This window comes from Heterodontus francisci, chromosome 14 (genome assembly GCF_036365525.1).
Source record: "Heterodontus francisci isolate sHetFra1 chromosome 14, sHetFra1.hap1, whole genome shotgun sequence".
Lineage (NCBI taxonomy): Eukaryota > Metazoa > Chordata > Chondrichthyes > Heterodontiformes > Heterodontidae > Heterodontus > Heterodontus francisci.
Window position 1 is genome coordinate 38,618,517 of NC_090384.1, and position 23,193 is coordinate 38,641,709.

Below are 23,193 nucleotides of genomic sequence, written 5' to 3' on the forward strand. Positions count from 1 at the left end.
TGGGTATAAGGTACAAGGACAGGATGGTAGCTCGGATGCCATGCCCTCTATGATGGAATAGCCCGCTGATATGTGCACAAGTGTAGGCTCACATCTGAGGAACAACTACTTTGAAAATGTATGGTGGCTGCCAACATTTGTGGAACATGTGCCAGCACCTTCAGGAAAAGAAGGGAAAAATTGGGGGAAAAATACAGTATATTTTTACAAAAGTAACTTTGGCTGTGATTGGAGCCCCAGCTGATTTTTCCCTTGTGGCCAATTGAAATATCCCTATTGTTGTTCCAGCAGAGCTAATTGAACACACACTAGGGATCGAAACTGGGATCCCAGCTCATCTGTGTGAGTGAGCTATGGATGAACATGCTGATCTATTAGGTGAGTCTGTTCCTTAATGCTTACAGCAATAAAAAGATGAAAAATACTACACTGAGTGTTCCCCTGCTTCTTTTCTTTGTCAATTTGTATCCTGTAAGTTCTCACTTTTTCTGAGGTTCAACAGTACTGAGCAGAGTCCAGAATCCTAGGTAGTAGTTTTACATTTGCTAAGTATATTGGGAGCAGCAGGTCCTTTATGAACAGTTATATGATGCTGATGTTCCAGTTGGTCTTGGGGATTGTTAGAAAGGAGCTAATTGCTTTCCCCTAGTCCCTGAGCACTAAGTTCATTCTCCTCATACACTGTACACCAAGATCATTCCCTCTCTCATACACTCTGCAACTATTCACAATGTTAATATTCTTCACTCCACACCCAATCACTCAGTTCAATTACCTTCTTCCCTCACCCTGAATTCATTAAAAAATGTATTTTAATCAATATTTTGTTATTTTTGTCATATAATGCAATCAAAACAATTTATGCACATATTTCACATACCAAGCAGACAGATAAATTACACTCAAGATAATTTATATTTTCTGTGAAGTATACATGAAACACACTTTGGTTCCACCTCAATTTTTTAAATTAATTTTTAAAAATTTATTCCTGGTGCGTGAGCATTGCTGGCAAGGCCAACATTTATTACCCATTTCTAATTTCCCTTGAGAAGGTAATGGTGAGCCACCTTCTTGAACCACTCCAGTCCATATGTGTAGGTACATCCACAGTGCTGTTCGGGAGGGAGTTCCAAGATTTTGACCCAGCACCAGTGAAGGAATGGCAATATAGTTCCAAGTTAGTATGGTGTGTGACTTGGAGGGGAACTTGCGAGTGGTGGTGTTCCCTGCTGCCCTTGTCCTTCGAGGTGGTAGAAGTCACGGGTGCTGTCGATGGAGCTTTGGTGAGTTGCTGCAGTGCATAATTGTAGGTTGTACACACTGCTGCCACTGTGCGTCAGTGATGGAGGAAGTGAATGTTTAAGATGGCGGATGGGGTGCTGATCAAGAAGGCTGCTTTGTCTTGGATGGTGTCGAGTTTCTTAAATTCTGTTGGAGCTGCATTTATCCAGGCAAGTGGAGAGCATGCCATCACACTCCAGATTTTTCTTCACTCAAAGGGTTGTGAATGTTTGGAATTCTCTATCCCCAGAGGGTAGTGGATGCTCCATCGTTGAATATATTTAAGGCTGGGACAGACATATTTTTGGTCTCTCAGGCAATCAAGGGATGTAGGGAGCGGGTGGGAAAGTGGAGTTGAAGGTCAAAATCAGCCATGATTGTATTGAATAATGGAGCAGGCTCGACAGGCCGGATGGCCTACTCCTGATCCTATTTCTTATGTTCTTATGACTTGTGCCTTGTAGATGGTGAACAATCTTTGGGGAGTCGGTAGGTGAGTTACTCGCTGCTGAACTCCCAGCCTCTGACCTTGTAGCCACAGTAATAATATGGCTGGTCCAGTTAAGTTTCTGGTCATTGGTAACCCCCAGGATGTTGATGATGGGGATTCAGCAATGGTAATGCTGTTGAATGTCAAGGGGAGATGGTTAGATTTTCTCTTGTTGGGGATGATCATTGCCTGGCACTTGTCCAGCATGAATGTTACTTGCCACTTATCAGCCCAAGCCTAAACGTTGTCCAGGTCTTGCTGCAAGTGGGCCCAGAGTGTTTCAGTATCTGAGGAGTTGTGAATGGTGCTGAACACTGTGCAATCATTAGCGAACATTCCACTTCTAGCCTTATGATGCAGGGAAGGTCATTGTTGAAGCAGCTGAAGATGGTTGAACTAGGATACTACCCTGAGGAACTCCTGCAATGATATTCTGTGCCTGAGTTGATTGGCCTCCAACAACTAAACCATCTTCCTTTGTGCTGGGTATGATTCCAACCAGTGCAGTGTTTTCCCCCATTGACTTCAATTTTGCTAGGGCTCCTTGATGCCACACTGGGCCAAATGCTGCCTTGATGTCAAGGGCAGTCATTCTCATCTCACCTCTGGAATTCAGCCCTTTTAGCCATGCTTGTACCAAGGCTGTAATGAGGTCAGGAGCCGAGTGGCCCTGGCAGAACCCAAACTGAGCATCAGTGGACAGGTTATTGGTGAGTAAGTGCCATTTGATAGCACTGTCAATGACACCTTTCATTACTTTTCCAATGATTGAGAGTAAACTGATGGAGTGGTAATTGGCTGAATTGCATTTGTCCTGCTTTCTGTGGACAGGACATATCTGGACAATTTTCCATATCGTCGATAGATTCCTATGTTGTACTGGAACAATTTATTTGTTTGCGCATATGAACCACATATACATAGTCATCAGACCTCAAATGAAATGTTTCTAAAAACATTAAAGCCCTGTCTTTCAGATGAAATGTTAAACCGAGGCCCCATCTGCCCTCTCAGATGGAAATAAAAGATCCCATGGCAGAGGCTGATGGGAAATAATTCGGCCCTCTGCAGCCTGAGGCCCAGGAGATTTTAACTCCTAAGCCTTAACCTCGACTGCATGGTCTCCATCAGTGTTCCACACGAACCCCAACAGGAAGCAGCAGCTGATAGGCAGGAGTAGACCCCCACAGGGCACGGAAGGAATAATCCCTGGCAGTTAGGTAAATGCTTCAGAGAGGGCATGGTAGGTCATCTTACACATTTTCTCCAGCTCTAATGGCAATACATGGATTCCATGAAACCCAGCAAATGGACATAATTTATACAGATCCATGACATTTACCTTCTACAATTGAATGTTCTATTTGTTATATATACAATTTCACTTTAGATTATGCAAAAAGTAGGAAAGGTTCTGTACTTGTGTTGTAGCTTTGAAATAGCTAGAGTTAACTGGAAGCTGTCTTTCCTTAACAGATTCCAAAAATGAAGATCAGCCTGCTAATATACTCTGTTGCTGTTCTCAAGATGACCACTTTTGAGGCCTCGTAATTGTTGGAAAGTTCCGGCACCTCATCTCGAAGAACTAACAGACAATGTTTCAACTCATTCCTCCTCTGCCTCTTCAGGACATTGCGTGACCTTCGCCTCTCCTCATCCCCCATGTCTGAAGGCCTGGGGCTCAAGGTCGAGGAATTAATGGGGGAAGAGTACTTGGTCTCATGGTGGTACCTGCCCATTTTGGCTTGTTGTGATGCTGGCGGTTCTTTAGAGAGCAGAAATGAAAGCGTGGCATAGTTATGCTGTTGCTGGATTTCCAGACTGCACCATTTGATGCTAGCCAGAGTCTGCGAGCGGGTTCGGTCCTTGGAGATTTCCCCTTGGCAATGCTTCCCACTGCCATCCTTTGCTTCTCAGTAGTGACAACATCAATCTCTTCTTCTGAGTCACTGTAGTGCGAGGAAACACTGCCTGTTGACAAAGAACTTTCACCATCTGAACTTGGATCTTCATTCTGTTGGTGTGGTATCTCTGAGAAGGGGCTGATATTTTCCAAACCAAAACCACTGAGATCCTGGAGGAACTGTGACTCAATGCGAGTACCCTTGGTTTCTTCTGCTGTAACTGGTACCTTGGTGACCTTGTGGATTGTTATGATGTTGAGGTCCTTACACGCTGGTAGTCCAGCCACTGCTGGTCTGGTCGTGTCTACCAGGTAGAATATTTGTGGTTTCCATGCTGACTTGCCATAGCTGCATTGCATTGTCAGTGTGCCACTGCAAGGGATGGGTGACCCATTGTATGTTGATAACTTTGCAGTTGTTGGTTGCATCATTGATTTCCAATGACTCCGGTACATATCCTTCAGGATTCGGACTGGTAAGATATTTGCATTAGTGCCAGTGTCAATCTTAACCCTGAGTGTATGTTTGCCAGATTTCTTTGGGCACATGATGTTAATAATGGAGAAAACTTCCAGTTGTTTGACTTCATCAACATAATATGTCAGGTTCACAATGTGAAACGCCTGCTCATCTTCTGGCCGAGAATTGCTTCACTCTGAGTCTTGTCTCAGGTTTGTTTCACTGTGGACTTTGTGTACCGGCTTGTGTTTCTGCAGGTCTCTGGAGCTGTCCTTGCTGCTGTTGTCCTGTTGCTGCACCTGTCCTCTGTTTGCTTGTGTCCTACTGTGACTTCTGGCTGCATCTTTGGAACCAGAATTCCTGGGTAGGCCGGCCTAGTGTCCTTTTGCACCACACACCTTGCACAGGTCTTGAAATGCAGGACAATGTCGCCATGAGTGGAACCAACCACACTTACCACACAGCTTGCTTGCTCTTTTCAACCTGGTTATCATGCTGATACTGTTGGCTGCCTCTAGTGCTTGCAGGTGCTGTTGTCCAGCTACAATGGCTTCATATTTCCTGCCATCTTCTAGCAGCGCATCAATACTGTGACCTTTCTTTTTCCCCAAGAGGTCTTTTTGAAAGGCTTCAATGGGTGTTGATACAATCACCAGCTCTGACAGCTCAGTTTCTGAAAAATCCCGTCGGTTGTCCTTACTACGGCATCTACTGCTGAACAGGTCTAATTCGTGTGGCTGTTGCCTGTAGGATATAAATTCCAGGTGGTGAATTCTAAAATTCGCTCTTAATTAGAGCTGATCTTCTCATACTTTCTGTATCTTTGTGGGATCCTTCTGGTCCTCTTCAGATAAGCTAGAGGTATTGATTCTGTGTAATCCCTCATTTCAAACTGCTATTAGTATTTCCACAGCCTGTTTTTCTGGTTCTATAGTCGCTTGGCCAGTGAAGCATAACTGCATTCTTTGTTTGAAAAGTTGGAACTTGGATAGAATACCCATGGCCTTCCAGTTCGTGCTGGAAAATTTGGTATCCATCTTCCTGCTGTTCTTCTGCTTAAACTTGCTTTAAGGCTTGTTCTATGACTCTGCACTGTTTCCTCTTAAGAAATTCTCTGTTGTGTAGACTGGCTGTTTGGATGGAGAGGAGCAGGTGTTTTATGGTGTTCTGTATTTATCTTGCTTGCAGCACTTATGCCTTTCTGTTTACACAGCTGTTCAGTAGGCAGTTCAATAGCTTTTAAATGCTAGAGTTTGTTTATTTTGTTCATGCTTGAATGGTTTAATGATTTTTTTGAAACTGTGGTTTCCTGAATGGAAGCTCGTCTTCACGCTCGAATGGTTTAATGTTTTTTTTAAAACTTTGGCCGTGTAGATCGAGGTTTTCCTATGCTTGTTGCAATCTGACACCTCCTGTAATGGCGCTGACCTTGATCAGCCTGGGAGAGGAGTCAGATCTTGCCCCTTTTTCTTTTACAGAATCTTTAGAAAAATTCAATCTTTTAAGCACATCAAAACTTGTCTTTTTTTCAAAACTGTATCCCTCGACCATTGGCACAATGACTCACCCGATTTATTTGCAGCCTGTCGTTCTGAACTCTGTCTTCTACATCTGGAGTTAAGTTCCTTTTTAATTTCTACTGTTTGGACCAGTATTACTGTGGAACTTTCTCTCTTTTGGCTCTAGGAAGGATCGTTTTGGAAGCTGCTTTATCAGTGGTCTTCAACTTAGACTTTGTCTTCTCACCACAGCTGCTACCATATAATGAGTTCTTTATGATGTCTGATGCACCATCTTGCCAAATCAGGCGGCCAAAGCGAAAAATGGCAGGTGATGACGTCGAAACGGGTCTCCCGTTGGAGACACCACTCGCCGTCCAATTAAAGGTAATTGACGGCCAATTAATGTGATTAGAATGGCAATTGACAGCACATTTTATGTTGGCTGTTCAATTTTCTGTTATGTGCAGGGCTGAACCGGGGGTGGGGAGTGGGGTGGGTGGTGTTCGCAGACCCAGCAGCTTTAAATGAGTGGCAACCACTATGTCAGTGAAGGAGTTGGAGGTACTTGAATTTTCAGTTCTGTGTGTTGTATTTATGAGTTAATTGCAAGGTTGGGGCTGATATTGCTGGCTCACCAGGGCTCATATTAGTGAGTAAAACTCCTGGTAGAGCCACAACATCAGTGATTTATTCCGGGTAGGGGAGAGGGGTTGCGAGTGCCTGTCCTTGCAGCAGGCAGCACACAGCTGTCCCTGATAGATCTTTGGGAAGCTGCAGTCATGGGCATTGTCCATTCTGGAGGCGGGTCCTCCAGCGAGGAAAAGAGCGCCACAAGGAGGGACAGGGGGACAAGTGGCCAGGGAAATCAGCGACCTGCTGGCCAAGTGCAGCCTGGTTATGGGGGAGAGGCAGAAGGCCACAGAGTGCACTGGGAGCAAACACCTGTGAGGAGACCAGTCTAGCCAGTAGGCAGGGTGTACCGGCAGTGGCTGAGTTTTCTGCAGATGTTGGAGTGTCAGTGTCTTAGAAGACTGCGCCTGTCCCGAGAGACTGTCGTATCTCTGTGTGAGATAATGGCAGCGGAGGTCAGCTCCAACTGCGTGGGTGGCCATCCAGTGCCGGTGCCAGTAAAGGTCACAGTCGCTCTGAACTTCTATGCATCAGGTTCATTCCAGGCTTCCACAGGAGACATGGGAGGGATCTCACAGTCATCAGCACGTCACTGCATTAAGGTGGTAATTAATGCCATATTCAGGTGTGCCAAACAGTTCAGCAACTTCCAGACAGACTCCACCAGTCAGGCCAAGAGAGCCAGAGGCTTCAGCGCCATTGCTGAGTTTCCCATGGTCCTAGGCATGATTGACTGTACGTGTGGCCATCAGAGCTCCTGCAGGTCTGCCAGGGGCCTTCATTAATCAAAAGGGGTTCCACTCAATGAGTGCAACTTGTTTGCAAGCGCTGTGAGAGTATATTGCAGGTGTGTGCTTGTTATCCAGGTAGCAGTCACGACGCATTCATTCTCTGGAACTCCTAGATGCCAGCACTTTTCAGCACCCCCCCCCCCACCGAGTGCTTGCAAGGATGGATGCTTGGCGACAAGGGTTACCTGCTGAAGACATGGCTGATCACACCTGTGAGGAAGCCACAGAATGAAGCAGAGGAACGGTACAATGTGAGCCATGTGACCACCAGAGTTACCATTGAGCAGAGAATTGGTCTTCTATTGAGATTTAGATGCCTGGATTGCTCAGGTGGTGCCCTTCAGTATTCGCCAGCAAAGGTATCTCGCATTGTTGTCATTTGCTGTGCCTTACATAACCTGGCGCTGCAGAGGGGGGAGGCCCTGGATGATGAAGACATTGTCCAGCATGAGGCATGCTCAGACAAGGAGGGTGACGGGGTTGAGGAGGAGGAAGGTCGCAGCCACCTGAACGTCTGTGGGAAGCAGTTGGAGTTTTGCAGGAGTTGAGTGCAAGGGAGGCTCGGGAGGCTCTAATACTCAGGTGTTTCTCTTGACCGGAGGCTCATGACCCATGTAGTATGCCAGCGACTGACATGTCAATCTGAATTCAAGCATTCACAGCAGCTGGAAGCACAAGCACTCACCTGCAGGCGCTAATCTCAGCTGCAACGGTCCACCTTTCTATCTAACACACCATGACCCAATTTGGCACCTCCCCCAAGTCTCCATCTCATGCCGAAGAAAAAGATCGCCTCATATATCATCAATGATTTGAGACAAATAAATAAGGAAAATGAGAATTTTAATAAAGTTTGCGGAAAGTAGAACATAAATTAACATGATTCCAAATCGCACCAGTGAACCCGAGTGCAGTTATTGTGATTTATTAAAACGTTTGCGAGTGCTCACGTGTCGAAGATCCTTTGCCGCCAGCCACGGCAGAAGCAGGTGGCTGATCAGGATGCCTGTTTCTTGGGTTGACCTTGGCGGGTGTCCTCTGGTTGCCTGAGGCTGTGAGGGCTCTGGCATGTTGAGGTGACCCTGAGCAGTCTCAGGACCGCTCTCTGTCATCCTGGCATTCTGAGGTGTTAGTGTCACTATCAGAGGGGACAAGGAGCCGTTGTATGCATTATGAGCACCCTGAGAAGAGCCCTCAGATGCATACTGCTATTGCTTCTGCGCACTTACAAGGTTCACTTGGGCCTCCCTGCTGACCACAGAGAGATGAACACCTGCAGGATACCCCATGAATCTCGTCCCTATCTTGCATATCCACTGCTGCATTGAGTTCACTGATACTGCTGGAGCTGGCTTTCCACTGCAGTCACCAATCTGTCAATAGAGGAAGCTAGTTGCTCAGATGACAGGGACTGTGTGGTACTCATGACCTGGAAGGACACCAAAGTCCGAGCCAGAGCACGCATCGTCTCTGGTAACTCCGCCAGATCTCCACGCACCTCACGCTGCAGCTTCAGCATCTCCTGCTGAATGGATGACCTCAGAGACTCATCATCAGCATGGGTCTCAGTACTGACCTGGCCTCCTACAGTCCTCCGAGTGTCAGAGGCATCGGTCGATACTGCTTCTGGTAGCTGGTCCGGTGCTTGTGCGGTGCTGGAACCAGGTTGTAACCATGATCCGAAGATGCAACCAGCCCAACCGAGGTGACTGTATTTGAGCTGATGCTTGGTGCAGGGAAAGGTTGTGTTGCTGCACTCTCTGAGGTCCCCTCCTCCTCCTCAGAGGTGGACGGATGTCCCCTGGATACGTCACCTGGCAGCAGTCGTGATTGACCTACAGGGGAAAACAGAATGATCAGGTCTCAGCGACACTCTGGACTGAAGGACATGTCTTAGACTGCAGTGGGCCACATGTCTGTGAGTTTGAACATGAAAACAACCTTCATTGTTTGAACTCCCACCCCGGGCCCACACTCTGGGAACTCACCCTCCTGGCCTGGTGCTCCGGCCTCACCATCAGAACTGACCGGCCTCCATCCTCTCCAGCAAGTAGCAATGCCTCCTCCTCCAGACTAATGAGAATTGCAAGGATTGGCACACCGCCATTGGTCTGTGCCCTCTGGCATTCTGGGCTCTCTTCTCTTGTGGAGACGCGTGACAATCATTTCAGTTATATGACTTGAAGGAGCACCTACTCATCCCTCTTGCTTCATGTTGCCTCTGGGACGATTGCCATTCAAGTGTAAGGTTGGCACACTTCTGGTCACTTGTGTGGCTCAGATGTGCCCAGCATATGCCCCATGACAGGGCTGCAGCCATTCACTCCAGATGGATGGCTTCCACTTTGCAGCATCAACACCTGGATACCCACCCATCTAAGTACAAAGCAACGAGGACTGAAACATGCCCCTTACCCTGGCAGAGCGGAGAAGGTCGTTGACCTGCTTGCGGCATTGGATCAATGTCCTCCTCACAACCCCGCGGCTGCTGACCTCCTCCGTAATCTCCATCCGGCCCTTCCTGGTGATCTGGGGAGGTCTCCTCCTTCTGTCTGGTGAGAAGAGGACCTCCCGCCTTGCCTCAGCTGCCTGGGGGAGGACATGCAGGGAGTCATCTGGTTGGTTCTCTCTGCCATTGCCACATGCAGGTTCTGGTCCTCCAAGGTCTCAGGTTGCTTCAGGACAAATCACGGTGGGTCACCCCTTTTAGTCACAGGACAGCTCCTGTTCCCCTCAGCCTGGTATATGTCTGCGATGACACTCTTGCTCCTCCCACCGTCCTCTGAGAAGCAAGCAGCCTTCTCAGAGCCATTAAACGGCTGTCAGCACCTTCTCCCGGCTCTTTAGGGGTTTCAATTCCTGATGGGCTGTACAATAGCTTTTGATAGCCCCATTTTGATAACATGAGGGCTGTTCACACTCTATTGTGGTGAAGGGTAGCTAGAGATGTAGGGTGGAATTTTATGGGCCCTGCAAAAGCGGCTTTAGTGGCGTGTGGGGTGATTTAATCAAGCGTGAGTTGTTTTTTCAGATTTTCGACTGCGGGATTTTTTAGGGAAATTAAGTGTTTGTGGCGGTCCGGTGATCCCTGCACGGTGGAGGATTGCAGCTTTGCATTCATTACCATACCATGAATACTCATTACCCTACACTTAGTTCAAATTAAGTCCTACCTGCCAGATTAAGTTAACGGCGAACAGTATTCCCATGCCACCCAGTTCACGTTTATTTAAATGTGGCGTGCAATAGTTGGCTTTGTACATGTCTGAGGTCAGTTTTTTAGTTTAGTTTAGTTTAGAGATACAGCACTGAAACAGGCCCTTCGGCCCACCGAGTCTGTGCCGACCATCAACCACCCATTTATACTAATCCTACACTAATTAGGGCGCTTGAGAGTTACAAGCTAGCCAGGCAGGATCTAAAGGGAGAGCTAAGAAGAGCAAGGAGAGGACACGAGAAGTCATTGGCGGATAGGATCAGGGAAAACCCTAAGGCTTTCTATAGGGATATCAGGAATAAAAGAATGACTAGAGTTAGATTAGGGCCAACCAAGGATAGTAGTGGGAAGTTGTGTGTGGAATCAGAGGAGATAGGGGAAGCGTTAAATGAATATTTTTCGTCAGTATTTACAGTAGAGAAAGAAAATGTTGTCGAGGAGAATACTGAGATTCAGACTACTAGGCTAGATGGGATTGAGGTTCACAAGGAGGAGGTGTTAGCAATTTTGGAAAGTGTGAAAATAGATAAGTCCCCTGGGCCAGATGGGATTTATCCTAGGATTCTCTGGGAAGCTAGGGAGGAGATTGCAGAGCCTTTGTCCTTGATCTTTATGTCGTCATTGTCGACAGGAATAGTGCCGGAAGACTGGAGGATAGCAAATGTTGTCCCCTTGTTCAAGAAGGGGAGTAGAGACAGCCCTGGTAATTATAGACCTGTGAGCCTTACTTCGGTTGTGGGTAAAATGTTGGAAAAGGTTATAAGAGACAGGATTTATAATCATCTTGAAAAGAATAAGTTCATTAGCGATAGTCAGCACAGTTTTGTGAAGGGTAGGTCGTGCCTCACAAACCATATTGAGTTTTTAGAGAAGGTGACCAAACAGGTGGATGAGGGTAAAGCAGTGGATGTGGTGTATATGGATTTCAGTAAGGCGTTTGATAAGGTTCCCCACGGTAGGCTATTGCAGAAAATACGGAAGTATGGGGTTGAAGGTGATTTAGAGCTTTGGATCAGAAATTGGCTAGCTGAAAGAAGACAGAGGGTGGTGGTTGATGGCAAATGTTCATTCTGGAGTTTAGTTACTAGTGGTGTACCGCAAGGATCTGTTTTGGGGCCACTGCTGTTTGTCATTTTTATAAATGACCTGGAAGAGGGTGTAGAAGGGTGTGTTAGTAAATTTGCGGATGACACTAAGGTCGGTGGAGTTGTGGATAGTGCCGAAGGATGTTGCAGGAGACAGAGGGACATAGATAGGCTGCAGAGCTGGGCTGAGAGATGGCAAATGGAGTTTAATGCGGAAAAGTGTGAGGTGATTCACTTTGGAAGGAGTAACAGGAATGCAGAGTACTGGGCTAATGGGAAGATTCTTGGTAGTGTAGATGAACAGAGAGATCTTGGTGTCCAGGTACATAAATCCCTGAAAGTTGCTACCCAGGTTAATAGGGCTGTTAAGAAGGCATATGGTGTGTTAGCTTTTATTAGTAGGGGGATCGAGTTTTGGAGCCGTGAGGTCATGCTGCAGCTGTACAAAACTCTGGTGAGACCGCACCTGGAGTATTGCGTGCAGTTCTGGTCACCGCATTATAGGAAGGATGTGGAAGCTTTGGAAAGGGTGCAGAGGAGATTTACTGGGATGTTGCCTGGTATGGAGGGAAGGTCTTACGAGGAAAGGCTGAGGGACTTGAGGTTGTTTTTGTTAGAGAGAAGGAGGAGGAGAGGTGACTTAATAGAGACATATAAGATAATCAGAGGGTCAGATAGGGTGGATAGTGAGAGTCTTTTTCCTCGGATGGTGATGGCAAACACGAGGGGACATAGCTTTAAGTTGAGGGGTGATAGATATAGGACAGATGTTAGAGGTAGTTTCTTTACTCAGAGAGTAGTAGGGGCGTGGAACGCCCTGCCTGCAACAGTAGTAGACTCGCCAACTTTAAGGGCATTTAAGTGGTCATTGGATAGACATATGGATGAAAATGGAATAGTGTAGGTCAGATGGTATCACAGGTCGGCGCAACATTGAGGGCCGAAGGGCCTGTACTGCGCTGTAATGTTCTAATTCTAGTCCCATATTCCTACCACATCCCCACCTGTCCCTATATTTCCCTACCACCTATCTATACTAGGGGCAATTGCTAATGGCCAATTTACCTATCAACCTGCAAGTCTTTGGCATGTGGGAGGAAATCGGAGCACCCGGAGGAAACCCACGCAGACACAGGGAGAACTTGCAAACTCCACACAGGCAGTACCCAGAATTGAACCCGGGTTGCTGGAGCTGTGAAGCTGCGGTGCTAACCACTGCGCCACTGTGCCGCCCTTTCTGAACTCATCGGCGCAAGGAACGTCAACATTGGAATGGATGTTTGGCTCCAGGCTCGGCACCAGCAAGAGCAATTCTTCTCAGGGGATGGAGGTGTACATGGATGAGCAGGGGAGGGTAGTCGGGAAAGACAAAAGGTGCAGTGATTGGGTGCATGGAGGAGCAGTGGAGGGAAGGAGGGGAGCGTCCAGGATGTGTTGTGGTCGTTATTGCTGCTGAGGCTGGATGTGGGTGGCTGCGGGGTTGATGGTTTGATTTTAGCATTACAGTCAACAGATAATCATGAGGGGCCTAAAGGGAGGGATGAGTGCAGTCAACATCGAGGACCTGTGGGGTGAATTCAGGGTACTGGCTGGCACAGGGAACGGTCACAGTCAATGGGGGAAAATGGATTCTGTAGGGGGGAAGTCAAAACTTAGGCTTGGGTACTCTATGGCATCATAGGAAGGGGAACGGTCCTTGGCAATAATATTCGGGTGGGTTTGAGGAGGATTAAGAGTCAGTGTCGGCATTTTGATGGTAACGGGAGTAGCAACTGGGGGACGGATGGCTGTTGTGAGACTGTCCAAGGTAATGGGGGGAGGTTCAATGGAAATGGAGGGAAGGGTTAAGGTTACATTGGGTGGGTCAAGGGTGATGGGTGCAGGCTGGAAGGGCAGCATGAGGTTGGAAGGTGCGGAGAGTTGCCTTAAATTGTACATGCACAATTTCCTCAATCAATAATTCAAACCATGCGCCACTCAAGGATTGCAAGGTGAGTGGGAGGAGACAAATGATGGTGGGTAGGTACTCAACCTGGCTGCAATTTTAAGGCACATAAAAGCGAACTGATCATTTTCTCGATGGTTCAGCTGACTGGCAACAGAAGGCTGAATTTGAACGCTCTGCTCATTTAATTATTTGTAAAGGTGCAGCGACATGGCTCCCATACACCTAATTGGTCCACTATCATGGGAAGAAGAGCAGAGGAAGTGACTAAGGAGGGCTCTTTTCCCTCAACGCATGATACCTGAATGCCAGCAACAGGCAGAACAAGAAGGTGAGGATGCTCTGAATGATAACAGCCTGGAACAGCATTATCAAAGTCATGCACTGGCACATCATTGCATTCTCAGAACAAGGGTAAATCACCTTCAAATGTCAGCGAGGCAATGCCAGAGACGCCTAAGATATCACATGAAATGGTCACAGAAATTTGTAGGATCCTGTGGCATGACCTGCAACTGCTTCGGTTTGGTGGGAATCCCATGCCACTTGCCCTCAAGGTGACTGTTGCACTCAATTTTTTGCCTGGCAGTGCCATCCAGGGATCAATGGGCAACATATGTGGCATATCACAGTCTGCGACCCATGGGTGCATCAAAGAAATGACTAATGTCCTATTTCGACATGCCAATGAGTTCACCTACTTACCTGTAGACAAGGACAGCAGGGGAGCAAGGTCTGCAGCCTTTGGTGCCACTGCTGGGTTCCCTAGAGTATAAGGGGTGATCGACTGTACTCATGTTGCCATTAGAGCTCCCTGGCACCAGCCAACTGCATTTGTGAATCTTAAAGGCTTCCACATTTTGAACATACAACTGGTTTGCAACCACAGGAGAAGAATAATGCAGGTTTGCGTACGTTTCCCAGAGAGCTGTCATGACTCATACATTTTAAGGAACTCCCAGCTGCCAGGTGCTTTTGAAGAACCAGCCGAAGTAGATGGCTGGATCCTGGGTGAGAAGGATTCTGTATATGAGGATGACTATGAAGAAGGTGAGGAGGAGGACAATGGTGCAAATGATGCCATTATAGATATAAGGGCCATGGAGAGACATGCAAGGGACATCAGGGGAAACCTCATATTTGCAAGTTTCAGCCAACAATAAGCCAATTCTGAAAAGAATGCTAGGAGGAGAAAACAAACATTCTCTAAATATGTTCACATACGCATGAGGTCTTATTCATTGCTGTAATCAAAAAGAAGGGCTCTTCTGACAACAGCACATGAACCTGCAGTGAAGATGTGCTAAAAGGCCTGTATGCTATCAACGTCATTAAAAGACCTGCGTCTCCATTGGAAATATTGTCCTGCATCAAGGCATTAACCTGTACACGTAGGAAGCTACAACATTGCAGCACTTTGTTGTGATTGGCAGATCAAATCTTCACTGAACTATGATGGAACCGAGAACACAAAAATGCAGGGAAAGTAGGAGCGTGAGGGCAGATCCACGAATGGAAGGCCTGTTGGTCGTTTTAAATTTGAAAAATATGCAAATGAGAGACAGCCATCATTGAGGACTGAAGGCTAACATCAAAATGAAAAATGGACACTGGACACTTTCTGAAATGCTTTGCAAGCATCAATGTGATCCTGCCATCGGCCTTCAATAAATATTTTCCTTTTCAAATGAAACTAAGCAAATGATTTATGAGAATGCATCAAATATTAAAGTAAATAAATATGTACTGAAACTTCTGCAATATATGCTCAATATTCAAAGAACCTTCGCACTCAAAACTGTTTCTTCTTAAGTTTTCTACCACTATATCTAGGTGCAACTCCAACATTAGCAGCTGAGGTGGAGGCAGTCTGCTAAGTGCACCGCCCCATTGATGTGGATGACCGTGGTGGGCATTCTCTGGAGGAACGGGGCTTTGCTGGCTCCATCCTACTGGGGGCCTGCAGCAATGGTGATTGAGCATCCCCTGTGTGCTCGCCTACTGGAGATAAGGAGTCCTGAAAGGAAGACCCCAGGGCAGGTATCACGCGCTCCTCCTCCATCTATGTGCACAATAGCACCTGCCTGTCTCCCTGAGGGGAAGGAGCACCTGTAGGGAGGTCCAGGTTCCTTGTCCCCCTCTTGCTTAGACTCTGCTGCATGGAACCCATGGCTACAGCGATGGTGTGCAGGTCAGTGTCGATATGGCTCAAGTACTCAACGAGACTTGCCACAGAGCTCGCCAAACTTCTGACTGAGGAAGCCATAAGCTTATATTCCTTGGACATGGCAGATGTCATGGCTTGAATGGACTCCTCCATGGCATGCGCAAAGCCACACATGACCTCAAGCACCTCCAACATATTTTCCATATGACTTTGCTGCACATCCAGCAGACTTCTTGTAGCTACAAACAGAGGATCATCATGAGCGTGGGACTGAGCAGGGGCCTGGTCCCCAGCAGTCCTCCGATCGTCAGGGGACCCGGCTGGAACATGCTCTTTCAGCTGCTGGGACGTGTCTGTGTCATGCACACCAGCTAGTGAGCCAGATTCTAATCTAAAACCCCCTGCGGACCATGTGGATGTATCTGCGTAGGCGTAGGTGGAAGAAGAGGCAGGTGACAGTGCACCCTCTGGGGCATTGGCAGCATCTTCCTCCCCAGAGGAGGATTCTTGGGCCTCACAGCATTCAGAGACTCGAGTGGGCACCTGCATTGGAGATGCAAACAAAGGCACATTAAGCATCTGCTGCACAATGGTTCACACACTTTCCTTTGGTTTGCACATATGGCTGCAAGACTGAAGATGACACTTCATCCTTACACCTTAAGGATCCTGCCTCGCCATCTGCGATTGCCCTGCCTCCCTCCTCTCTCGCTATTTCTGATGCCTCCTCCTCAGCCGGTGTCAGTATCCTGATGTTTGGGGTACCTCCACCTATTTTAGCACTCTCATGCTGGTTGTAGGTGCGTTTATCCTGCAGGAGACAGTGCAGATTTAATGACGTGTCAAAAGATGCATCACAACCATTGCATACATGCATCAACATCACTCATTCTGGAGTGGCTTTCATACAACACATCCAAGCACATAAACAATGCCAATCGTCATCTTTGCGCATAATCATTTAGTGTATGGTACCACTGCATGTTTTGTTTACCCTCAGTCTTAAAGACATGGAGCCAGGGAGGAAAACAATGTAACAGCTTGGCCGAGACCACTTACCCTCACTGATCTGAGCAAGCCATTGTTACGTTTCCGACACTGCACCCAGGTTCTGCGTGTTACCCCATGGTTTGACACCTCCTCTGCTACCTCCATCCAGGCTGCCTTGGCCAGGCAGGAGGGTCTTCTGACTCCACCTGCAGGGAAGAGGACCTCCTGCCTTTCCCTGATGGTTCAGAGGAGAACCTGCAGGGAGACATAATTGAACTATGGGGCGGCACGCTGCCTGCTGGCCGACATTTGCTTTGCTTTTGCTGCAGGGGAAAGAATGGGGAATTGGTGCTGGGTTTTGGCCAGGTAGTGGCGTAGTGGTAATGTCACTGGACTAGTAATCCAGAGGCCCAGGCTAGTGCTCTGGGGACATGGGTTTGAATCCCACCATGGCAGATGGTGAAATTTGAATTCAATTAATAAATCTGGAATTAAGAAAAAAGCTAGTCTAATGGTGACCAAGAAAACATTGTCAATTGTTGTAAAAACCCATCTGGTTCACCCTGCCGGAAATCTGCCGTCCTTACCTGGTCTGTCCTACATGTGACTCCACACCCACAGCAATGTGGTTGACCTTTAAATGCCCTCTGAAATGGTCTAGCAAACACTCAGTTCAAATAAGTAAAAGATTTAATTTTGGTAACTCTGGTGAGACTTACATAACACAAAGGCTACTGCTCCTTGAGGCTTGAAACACAGAATGTTTTATAGTTGTAGCGCTCATGGTGCTTGACCGAGTGATGGCGGGTCCCACCAATGAAAAGCTGTCCATGCCGCATGATCGTCTGTGTCTCCTGTGCCCATTGCCGCACGTTCATTTACATATAGAATTGCAGAAGGGGAAGTTACGCCAACTTCCGGCCACGCCGTCAGGAACGCAGCAGGACTCATAAAATCCCGGCCATAAAGTTTGTGAGTGTCTTTGTTTTAGCTGGTTTTGTATATAGCTCACATCCATGCGTGATAAGCTGTCTCATTTCCATGCAGAGAGGGTTAATTGGTTTTAATTCTAGTAGACATGAATGTGTATTTTACTGCAGGAGTTGGTATGGTCCATGTGACCTGTCCTCCATTTTGTTGACAGATGTACCCGTCTTTTTAAAATTGTTCTAATTTTTTAACTCTTCTGTTTAATTTCTGTATTTTCATTGCTGCATTTCTCATGACTGACAATTTGACTGTAAAGCACTTTGGGATGTCCTGAGGTTGTGAAGGTGCTATATAAATGTAAGTTATTTCATGCTTTGGTGTGTTTGGTTGCCCCATTAAGTAGGGCGTAAAGGTCAATCTGCTAAATGCCAGTGCAACTCAGGTATCAGAAAGGATTACTAATTGAGAGGGGAATGATAACAGGTTCAATAAAGCAATAACCACAGTTCATGCAAGATTTTTTATCATTGTGAATTATGGAGCACTTGTAGGGGAAGGAAAGATATTTTGTTAGTTCTTGCATGTTGCTGGTAAGTTGTAGATGGTGTTTAAGATAGTAAGAATATGATAGCTGGAAATAGGAAGCATGCATTTTGTGGTGCATTATTAATGGGTGTGATGCCTCCTGTTAAGTTGATTGCCCAGGTGAGGTCAGTGAGCTTCTCTGAAAATAAATAGCTGTGTGGGTGTTGTTGGAGGTGGCAATCAGTGCCAAGGCACTCCTTGGACTCTTGAGCATGCCCTCATGGATCTCCAAAACATTTGGGCCTGTTTTGCTGAATTTCAACCAAGAACATCTTAGTTGAATACATTGTACATTTATGGGCTTGGTGTTCTGAAGAACCATGAGCTTTAGACACTGCAATGAGTCAGACACAAAATGGCTGCCGTATCTCTTTAAGCCACTGCAGCAGTTGTCGCAACAGCTCTGGATTTCCCTCCTTCTGAAGTAAGTTCCCTAGCGTGCAGAAATAATGTCAAGAGCCTGCTGACAATGTTAAAATGAAGTTGAGTGAAGAAAATAGGATTAGGTCACATGAGTGCAATAATGTTGCACTTCTGGTAGTGACTCTGCGACAGAGGAAAATCTAGGCCCAAGACCCAAGAGTCTATCAGCTAGCTTCAGACTATTGATTTTTTTTGTTCACAACAAAGGCCTTTTTCATGTACCATATTTAAAAGGGAAAATTGTAATATAAATAGTATTTCAGTTAACGGACAATTAATCCCAGTTTCTTCAAGACATCCTTACACTGCTGAAATTGCTAGCTTTGCAAGTGTGAGAGCAAGTGTCACCAGCATTTAATATCGTACAGCTTGGCAGTAAAGGCCACCCACTGTTCCCAGGAAAAATTATCATTATTTACAAGTGGTGCTTGTTCTTAGTAAAGTGCCAGCAATAATGCACAAACTTTTTATGCCACAGAATGATCAAAGCAAAGTAGTGCGACTTGTAATCTTCAGAGAATATGACTAGTTCATGTATAGCACTACTGTAAAAATTAAGAGCATGGTAAATGGGAAACAGCTGTTGAATACTGTAGGAGGCTTATGTCCTATCTAGAATACAGTACTGGACACCAAAACTTAATTGTATTCTGACCTACGATTTGACCTTAAACAATATACCATAGTCTGGTTTTACATTAAAGTGACTATTCTCAACAGAAAGAATGTTATTGATGTTTCATTAGAGGGAAAGAATCCCTATTGGTTTGTCACATAATCCCAACGTTTGTAATGGGAGCTATCTGGAGACTTATTGATGCTTTTCAAGGCAGTTTGTTAGTGTTTTATGTTTTAAAATTTCTTATTTGACAGCAGACACTTTGTGGAGAAGTCCCTCTGGTCATTAGTGAGGAGTATTGACCACTGTTCTCTGCCCAAGTGTCCTCCTGTTAACAATGCCAGGGGACTAATTTCATGATGCTCTATCAGGGGAAGTTCTGTTTCCAAACTGACTCTAACAAGCAGTTTTAAATAAAGAAAAATGGAAAAAAGGGGCGACTGAGAGACTGGATGGGTTTGTTTTCCTTTGGTTGTCGGCTTAAAATGTATTTTTGCGCTATTTTAATGTAATTGATATTCTGTTTAAAATTAGTCATACAAAGACATTTTTTTTTTATCTGTATGTGTCAATGTTAGGGAAGGAAATTAAACCCTAAAGTGGGCATTGAACTTCCTTTTTGACCTTTAGGACATGTATCATTTCCTTTTAACAGTCAAATCACTATAGGGAATTTAAATTGATTTTATTGTCTCTTTCTTTTCTATATATTAATTGATTTGATTTATTTTAAATTTATTTTGTCACGAATTGTGTGAGGGAGCTGAACTCACACCAGTGAATGATACAGTTGTTAGCCAGTGGAAATTGAAATATACAATTTCAACTTGAGGGTGTTAATTGAACTACACTGTCAAATACGTAAACTTCTGGTTAGTTCTGCCATTAACATCATCTCCTGAGGAGATGTGTTGTTAGTGTGTTGAGGTACTGCCCTTGTAGGATTTCCCAAGCGGCTGAAGCTGTACAATTGGGGAGATGCCAAATGAAAGCCAAGCATTTTCCCACAGGGAAGGAATAGCACCGGGCATGTCTATGTCAGCCAATCTTCTGCACCTGCTGGCAGAGGTGGTTGAGAACAGAGGCCTGAGAACAGATTGTCTGCCTGTCTTCTTAATTAGAAGCTGAGGGATGGTGTGGGGATACTCATCCTTCAGTTCTGAAGCACTGTAAATCTATTGAAGTGACTATTATCAATGTTAGTAGAGTTGGCTGGGTGGAGCACTACCTAGAACTGTACTCCAGGGAAAATTATGTAACTGATACCGCCCTCAATGCAGCCCAGTCTCTGCCAGTCATGGACAAGCTGGACGAACAGCCAACAAAATCGGAGCTCAGCAACGTCATCGATTCTCTAGCCAGCTGAAAAGCCCCTGGAAAGGACGGCATTCCCCCTGAAATAATCAAGTGTGCCAAGCCTGCTATACTCTCAGCGCTCCATGAACTGCTGCTGGGATGAGGGAGCAGTACCACAGGACATGCGCGACGCCAATATCATCACCCTCTATAAAAACAAAGGTGACCGCAGTGACTGCAACAACTACCGTGGAATCTCCCTGTTCAGCACAGTGGGGAAAGCCTTTGCTCGAGTCATTTTAAACAGACTCCAGAAGCTGGCTGAGCGTGTCTACCCTGAGGCACAGTGCGGCTTTCGAGCAGAGAGATCCACCATTGACATGCTGGTCTCCCTTCACCAGCTACAGGAGAAATGCTGCGAACAACAGATGCCCCTCTGCATTGTCTTTATAGATCTCACCAAAGCCTTTGACCTCTTCAACAGATGTGGTCTCTTCAGACTACTAGCAAAGATCGGATGTCCACCAAAGCTACTAAGCATCATCACCTCGTTCCATGTCAATATGAAAGGCACAATTCAGCATAACGGTGCCTCATCAGACTCCTTTCCCATCCTGAGTGGTGTGAAACAGGGCTGTGTTCTCGTACGCACACTGTTTGGGATCTTCTTCTCACTGCTGTTCTCTCATGCATTCAAGTCTTCAGAGGAAGGAATGTTTCTCCACACAAAATCAGATATCAGGTTGTTCAACCTTGCCCATCTTAGAGCAAAGATCAAAGTACGGAAGGTCCTCATCAGGGAACTCCTCTTTGCTGACGATGCTGCATTAACACCCCACATGGAAGAGTGTCTGCAGAGACTCATCGACAGGCTTGCGGCTGCCTGCAATGTATTTGGCCTAACCATCAGTTTCAAGAAAACGAGCATCAGGGGACTGGACGTCAGAAATGCTCCATCCATCAATATTGGCGACCATATTCTGGAAGTGGTTCAAGAGTTCACCTACCTGGGTTCAACCATTACCAGCAACCTGTCTCTCGATGCAGAAATCAACAAGCACATAGGAAAGGCTTCTGCTGCTATGTCCAGACTGGCCAAGAGGGTGTGGGAAAATGACGCACTGACACGGAACACAAAAGTCCGAGTGTTTCAAGCCTGTGTCCTCAGTACCTTGCTCTACGGCAGCGAGGCCTGGATAACGTATGTCAGCCAAGAATAACGTCTCAATGCATTCCTTCTTCGCTGTCTCTGGAGAATCCTTGGCATCAGGTGGCAGGACCGTATCTCCAACACAGAAGTCCTCAAGGCAGCCAACATCCCCAGCATGTATGCCCTACTGAGCCAGCAGAGCTTGAGATGGCTTGGCCATGTGAACCGCATGGAAGATGGCAGGATCCCCAAGGACACATTGTACAGGGAGCTCGTCACTGGTATCAGACCCACTGGCCGTCCATGTCTCTGCTTTAAAGATGTCTGCAAACGCGACATGAAGTCCTGTGACATTGACCTCAAGTCATGGGAGCCAGTTGCCAGCGATCGCCAGAGCTCGCGGACAGCTATAAAGGCAGCGCTGAAGAGAGGCGAGTCGAAGAGACTCAGCAGTTGGCAGGAAAAGAGACAGCAGTTTAAGGAGAGAGTCAGCTGTGTAACAGCCCCAACAACCAATTTTATCTTCAGCGCCTGTGGAAGAGTCTGTCACTCTAGAATTGGCCTTTATAGCCACTCCAGGCACTGCTTCACAAACCACTGACCACCTCTAGGCGCTTATCCATTGTCTCTCGAGACAAGAAGGCCAAAAGGAATGGTTAATATGGTTAGAGCTTCAATGACATGTATATGTGATTAAATACTTTTTGATTATTTATGTAACGATAGAGAAGTACATCATCCCGATGATTTATTTTCTGTTACAGCTCCCAGAAAATTCAAATTTTCAACACTCTGGTACTTTTTAAAACATTTTGAAGCAGGCCTTTTGGCCTAGATTTTCACTCTGATAGTCTTTGGGATAAGATATGAATGAAAATTAAACACAATTGGGGTAATTCTGTGCCCCCATAACAGAACTGGATGACTCTATGTAAAAGCTTCCAGCTTCACCCTAGCTGAAACTCCTATGTATTTTCAGGTCATGGGAGGATGAGCATGGCCTGTTAAAAATTATTTGAGTAGTGTAAAGTTAAGGGACCCACTTCCCAGTTAGGTTTTCTCACTTGTTAGGTGCTTCCCTATTTAGCATGGGAGATATGGCATTCGTGGTGGTGAAAATTTAGAAAGAACACAGAGTAACCGGTAAGTATGTGTCCTTATCCCAGGGCAAGTGAATGAGCATGTGTCATACAAGTGAGGCTGTGTTGCAAGCTTGCTTTGTGGACTCTCATTTGTAAATGGTCATGACTAACAGTTTCCTTTTGAAGTGTCAGTAATATGGCAAGCCCTAATACAGTATGTGCATACACTCAAGGGGTGAAATAGTTATTTTCTGAGAGTTTAGCATACTATCTCAGTTGGGATGTAACAGAGTGAGAGGAAATTCACTGTGGCATGCATAATTTGCCCTTCTATTTGCTGCAGTGAAACACTGACTCGCTTTACCTTGGCAGACTCTTTGAGGCTATTAATCTTTCTTTCCTCATCTGCCTCCAGTGTGTTTGTAACTATGTTTACTCTGGCAGTGAACTCCTGCCAAGTAGACTTTGTGGAACGGATTTTCCTCTGTGCTCCAATGGCGACAGATTTCGGCTGGGTTTGGTCTCCGCCTACCTTGTGCCGGCACCTCCAGCCTTGGCTGATTTCCCTAGGTCAGGGTAGTTGGATGGGTGCCAGGATTTGTTCAGTCACTGCCATGTTACTTGCCTCCGGTGGCTAGGGGTAG